Below are 7329 nucleotides of genomic sequence, written 5' to 3' on the forward strand. Positions count from 1 at the left end.
TCAGCGCTTCGCTCATATCCCCTACTACGGCTGTAGCATAGGGGGACCGCCAGAAGCGCTGGACCCTTCAGCGCTTCGCTCCTATCCCCTACTACGGCTGTAGCATAGGGGAACCGCCAGAAGCGCTGGACCCTTCAGCGCTTCGCTCCTATCCCCTACTACGGCTGTAGCATAGGGGGACCGCCAGAAGCGCTGGACCCTTCAGCGCTTCGCTCATATCCCCTACTACGGCTGTAGCATAGGGGGACCGCCAGAAGCGCTGGACCCTTCAGCGCTTCGCTCATATCCCCTACTACGGCTGTAGCATAGGGGGACCGCCAGAAGCGCTGGACCCTTCAGCGCTTCGCTCATATCCCCTACTACGGCTGTAGCATAGGGGGACCGCCAGAAGCGCTGGACCCTTCAGCGCTTCGCTCATATCCCCTACTACGGCTGTAGCATAGGGGGACCGCCAGAAGCGCTGGACCCTTCAGCGCTTCGCTCCTATCCCCTACTACGGCTGTAGCATAGGGGGACCGCCAGAAGCGCTGGACCCTTCAGCGCTTCGCTCATATCCCCTACTACGGCTGTAGCATAGGGGAACCGCCAAGAAGCGCTGGACCCTTCAGCGCTTCGCTCATATCCCCTACTACGGCTGTAGCATAGGGGGACCGCCAGAAGCGCTGGACCCTTCAGCGCTTCGCTCATATCCCCTACTACGGCTGTAGCATAGGGGGGACCGCCAGAAGCGCTGGACCCTTCAGCGCTTCGCTCATATCCCCTACTACGGCTGTAGCATAGGGGAACCGCCAGAAGCGCTGGACCCTTCAGCGCTTCGTCCCTACTACGGCTGTAACATAGGGGAACCGCCAGAAGCGCTGGACCCTTCAGCGCTTCGCTCATATCCCCTACTACGGCTGTAGCATAGGGGGACCGCCAGAAGCGCTGGACCCTTCAGCGCTTCGCTCATATCCCCTACTACGGCTGTAGCATAGGGGAACCGCCAGAAGCGCTGGACCCTTCAGCGCTTCGTCCCTACTACGGCTGTAACATAGGGGAACCGCCAGAAGCGCTGGACCCTTCAGCGCTTCGCTCATATCCCCTACTACGGCTGTAGCATAGGGGAACCGCCAGAAGCGCTGGACCCTTCAGCGCTTCGCTCCTATCCCCTAGTATACACTGGGTAGTCTGTTCCTATCATTGTGTGCAAGGTGGCTTGGTTACCCCCTACCAAAATGGGTCACAGCCGTAATAGGCGAAGTACAGAAGCGCTGGAACCTTCAGCGCTTCGCCCCTATCACGGCTTTAAAACCCGAGCGAAAAACTCTATGTCCTTAAACGAAATACCCGTTTTGCGCGGTCCATATCTCCGCGAAAACACAACGCACAGCCGGGACACTCATATCTAATTGTAGTCCAAGTCCCCCTCTACAAACACATCAGAGTGGATCCTGGATGCGACCTCCACAGCCGAGGCACGAGTCGGTCAAAGTAGGTCGCAGGGACCATATTACGCGCGCCATATCTACCCGGAAATAGAACGCACAGCGGGGATACTCATGCCCAGTTGTCGAGCTGGAAGTCCTCTAACCACCCATATAAGATGAATAATAAACGGATACACACAGCCGATGCAGCGCGTGTTTGAAAACCGCCGATCGATCTTCATACTCTGACAAAATCACAGCGAAAAATCCTTAAACCAAATACCCGTTTTGCGCGGTCCATATCTCCGCGAAAACACAACGCACAGCCGGGAACCTCATATCTAATTGTAGTCCAAGTCCACTTCTACAAACCTATCCGAGTGGATCCTGGATGCGAGGTCCACAGCCGAGGCACCACGCGGTCAAAGTAGGTCGCAGGGGCCCTATTACGCGCGCCATATCTACCCGGAAATGGAACGCACAGCGGGGATTCTTATTTTGAATACACGGGTCGCGACGTCCTCTAACTACCCATATAAGCAGAATAATAAACGGGTATCCACAGCCGAGGCAGCACGTATTTGAAAACGCCGACCGATCTTCATACTCTGACAAAATCACAGCGATAGCGCCAATACTCTGTTTCCTTAAACCAAATCGCCGTCTTGCGCGGTCCATATCCCCGCGAATACACAACGCACAGCCGGGACACCTATGCCGACCTGTAGCCACCGTCAACCTCTAAAGACATGTGGAGGGTGATCCACAATCGGACACTCACAGCCGAGGCACGACGCGGTCAAAGTAGGTCGCAGGGACCATATTACGCGCGCCATATCTACCCGGAAATAGAACGCACAGCGGGGATACTCATGCCCAGTTGTCGAGCTGGAAGTCCTCTAACCACCCATATAAGATGAATAATAAACGGATACACACAGCCGATGCAGCGCGTGTTTGAAAACCGCCGATCGATCTTCATACTCTGACAAAATCACAGCGAAAAATCCTTAAACCAAATACCCGTTTTGCGCGGTCCATATCTCCGCGAAAACACAACGCACAGCCGGGAACCTCATATCTAATTGTAGTCCAAGTCCACTTCTACAAACCTCACCGAGTGGATCCTGGATGCGAGGTCCACAGCCGAGGCACCACGCGGTCAAAGTAGGTCGCAGGGGCCCTATTACGCGCGCCATATCTACCCGGAAATGGAACGCACAGCGGGGATTCTTATTTTGAATACACGGTCGCGACGTCCTCTAACTACCCATATAAGCAGAATAATAAACGGGTATCCACAGCCGAGGCAGCACGTATTTGAAAACCGCCGACCGATCTTCATACTCTGACAAAATCACAGCGATAGCGCCAATACTCTGTTTCCTTAAACCAAATCGCCGTCTTGCGCGGTCCATATCCCCGCGAATACACAACGCACAGCCGGGACACCTATGCCGACCTGTAGCCACCGTCAACCTCTAAAGACATGTGGAGGGTGATCCACAATCGGACACTCACAGCCGAGGCACGACGCGGTCAAAGTAGGTCGCAGGGACCATATTACGCGCGCCATATCTACCCGGAAATAGAACGCACAGCGGGGATACTCATGCCCAGTTGTCAAGCTGGAAGTCCTCTAACCACCCATATAAGATGAATAATAAACGGATACACACAGCCGATGCAGCGCGTGTTTGAAAACCGCCGATCGATCTTCATACTCTGACAAAATCACAGCGAAAAATCCTTAAACCAAATACCCGTTTTGCGCGGTCCATATCTCCGCGAAAACACAACGCACAGCCGGGAACCTCATATCTAATTGTAGTCCAAGTCCACTTCTACAAACCTATCCGAGTGGATCCTGGATGCGAGGTCCACAGCCGAGGCACCACGCGGTCAAAGTAGGTCGCAGGGGCCCTATTACGCGCGCCATATCTACCCGGAAATGGAACGCACAGCGGGGATTCTTATTTTGAATACACGGTCGCGACGTCCTCTAACTACCCATATAAGCAGAATAATAAACGGGTATCCATAGCCGAGGCAGCACGTATTTGAAAACCGCCGACCGATCTTCATACTCTGACAAAATCACAGCGATAGCGCCAATACTCTGTTTCCTTAAACCAAATCGCCGTCTTGCGCGGTCCATATCCCCGCGAATACACAACGCACAGCCGGGACACCTATGCCGACCTGTAGCCACCGTCAACCTCTAAAGACATGTGGAGGGTGATCCACAATCGGACACTCACAGCCGAGGCACGACGCGGTCAAAGTAGGTCGCAGGGACCATATTACGCGCGCCATATCTACCCGGAAATAGAACGCACAGCGGGGATACTCATGCCCAGTTGTCAAGCTGGAAGTCCTCTAACCACCCATATAAGATGAATAATAAACGGATACACACAGCCGATGCAGCGCGTGTTTGAAAACCGCCGATCGATCTTCATACTCTGACAAAATCACAGCGAAAAATCCTTAAACCAAATACCCGTTTTGCGCGGTCCATATCTCCGCGAAAACACAACGCACAGCCGGGAACCTCATATCTAATTGTAGTCCAAGTCCACTTCTACAAACCTATCCGAGTGGATCCTGGATGCGAGGTCCACAGCCGAGGCACCACGCGGTCAAAGTAGGTCGCAGGGGCCCTATTACGCGCGCCATATCTACCCGGAAATGGAACGCACAGCGGGGATTCTTATTTTGAATACACGGTCGCGACGTCCTCTAACTACCCATATAAGCAGAATAATAAACGGGTATCCACAGCCGAGGCAGCACGTATTTGAAAACCGCCGACCGATCTTCATACTCTGACAAAATCACAGCGATAGCGCCAATACTCTGTTTCCTTAAACCAAATCGCCGTCTTGCGCGGTCCATATCCCCGCGAATACACAACGCACAGCCGGGACACCTATGCCGACCTGTAGCCACCGTCAACCTCTAAAGACATGTGGAGGGTGATCCACAATCGGACACTCACAGCCGAGGCACGACGCGGTCAAAGTAGGTCGCAGGGACCATATTACGCGCGCCATATCTACCCGGAAATAGAACGCACAGCGGGGATACTCATGCCCAGTTGTCGAGCTGGAAGTCCTCTAACCACCCATATAAGATGAATAATAAACGGATACACACAGCCGATGCAGCGCGTGTTTGAAAACCGCCGATCGATCTTCATACTCTGACAAAATCACAGCGAAAAATCCTTAAACCAAATACCCGTTTTGCGCGGTCCATATCTCCGCGAAAACACAACGCACAGCCGGGAACCTCATATCTAATTGTAGTCCAAGTCCACTTCTACAAACCTATCCGAGTGGATCCTGGATGCGAGGTCCACAGCCGAGGCACCACGCGGTCAAAGTAGGTCGCAGGGGCCCTATTACGCGCGCCATATCTACCCGGAAATGGAACGCACAGCGGGGATTCTTATTTTGAATACACGGTCGCGACGTCCTCTAACTACCCATATAAGCAGAATAATAAACGGGTATCCACAGCCGAGGCAGCACGTATTTGAAAACCGCCGACCGATCTTCATTACTCTGACAAAATCACAGCGATAGCGCCAATACTCTGTTTCCTTAAACCAAATCGCCGTCTTGCGCGGTCCATATCCCCGCGAATACACAACGCACAGCCGGGACACCTATGCCGACCTGTAGCCACCGTCAACCTCTAAAGACATGTGGAGGGTGATCCACAATCGGACACTCACAGCCGAGGCACGACGCGGTCAAAGTAGGTCGCAGGGACCATATTACGCGCGCCATATCTACCCGGAAATAGAACGCACAGCGGGGATACTCATGCCCAGTTGTCAAGCTGGAAGTCCTCTAACCACCCATATAAGATGAATAATAAACGGATACACACAGCCGATGCAGCGCGTGTTTGAAAACCGCCGATCGATCTTCATACTCTGACAAAATCACAGCGAAAAATCCTTAAACCAAATACCCGTTTTGCGCGGTCCATATCTCCGCGAAAACACAACGCACAGCCGGGAACCTCATATCTAATTGTAGTCCAAGTCCACTTCTACAAACCTATCCGAGTGGATCCTGGATGCGAGGTCCACAGCCGAGGCACCACGCGGTCAAAGTAGGTCGCAGGGGCCCTATTACGCGCGCCATATCTACCCGGAAATGGAACGCACAGCGGGGATTCTTATTTTGAATACACGGTCGCGACGTCCTCTAACTACCCATATAAGCAGAATAATAAACGGGTATCCACAGCCGAGGCAGCACGTATTTGAAAACCGCCGACCGATCTTCATACTCTGACAAAATCACAGCGATAGCGCCAATACTCTGTTTCCTTAAACCAAATCGCCGTCTTGCGCGGTCCATATCCCCGCGAATACACAACGCACAGCCGGGACACCTATGCCGACCTGTAGCCACCGTCAACCTCTAAAGACATGTGGAGGGTGATCCACAATCGGACACTCACAGCCGAGGCACGACGCGGTCAAAGTAGGTCGCAGGGACCATATTACGCGCGCCATATCTACCCGGAAATAGAACGCACAGCGGGGATACTCATGCCCAGTTGTCGAGCTGGAAGTCCTCTAACCACCCATATAAGATGAATAATAAACGGATACACACAGCCGATGCAGCGCGTGTTTGAAAACCGCCGATCGATCTTCATACTCTGACAAAATCACAGCGAAAAATCCTTAAACCAAATACCCGTTTTGCGCGGTCCATATCTCCGCGAAAACACAACGCACAGCCGGGAACCTCATATCTAATTGTAGTCCAAGTCCACTTCTACAAACCTCACCGAGTGGATCCTGGATGCGAGGTCCACAGCCGAGGCACCACGCGGTCAAAGTAGGTCGCAGGGGGCCCTATTACGCGCGCCATATCTACCCGGAAATGGAACGCACAGCGGGGATTCTTATTTTGAATACACGGTCGCGACGTCCTCTAACTACCCATATAAGCAGAATAATAAACGGGTATCCATAGCCGAGGCAGCACGTATTTGAAAACCGCCGACCGATCTTCATACTCTGACAAAATCACAGCGATAGCGCCAATACTCTGTTTCCTTAAACCAAATCGCCGTCTTGCGCGGTCCATATCCCCGCGAATACACAACGCACAGCCGGGACACCTATGCCGACCTGTAGCCACCGTCAACCTCTAAAGACATGTGGGAGGGTGATCCACAATCGGACACTCACAGCCGAGGCACGACGCGGTCAAAAGTAGGTCGCAGGGACCATATTACGCGCGCCATATCTACCCGGAAATAGAACGCACAGCGGGGATACTCATGCCCAGTTGTCAAGCTGGAAGTCCTCTAACCACCCATATAAGATGAATAATAAACGGATACACACAGCCGATGCAGCGCGTGTTTGAAAACCGCCGATCGATCTTCATACTCTGACAAAATCACAGCGAAAAATCCTTAAACCAAATACCCGTTTTGCGCGGGTCCATATCTCCGCGAAAACACAACGCACAGCCGGGAACCTCATATCTAATTGTAGTCCAAGTCCACTTCTACAAACCTATCCGAGTGGATCCTGGATGCGAGGTCCACAGCCGAGGCACCACGCGGTCAAAGTAGGTCGCAGGGGCCCTATTACGCGCGCCATATCTACCCGGAAATGGAACGCACAGCGGGGATTCTTATTTTGAATACACGGTCGCGACGTCCTCTAACTACCCATATAAGCAGAATAATAAACGGGTATCCACAGCCGAGGCAGCACGTATTTGAAAACCGCCGACCGATCTTCATACTCTGACAAAATCACAGCGATAGCGCCAATACTCTGTTTCCTTAAACCAAATCGCCGTCTTGCGCGGTCCATATCCCCGCGAATACACAACGCACAGCCGGGACACCTATGCCGACCTGTAGCCACCGTCAA

The sequence above is a fragment of the Anarhichas minor genome, unplaced genomic scaffold (assembly GCF_050575085.1).
Source record: "Anarhichas minor isolate MPS153535 unplaced genomic scaffold, ASM5057508v1 ptg000237l, whole genome shotgun sequence".
In the NCBI taxonomy this organism is placed as follows: Eukaryota; Metazoa; Chordata; class Actinopteri; order Perciformes; family Anarhichadidae; genus Anarhichas; species Anarhichas minor.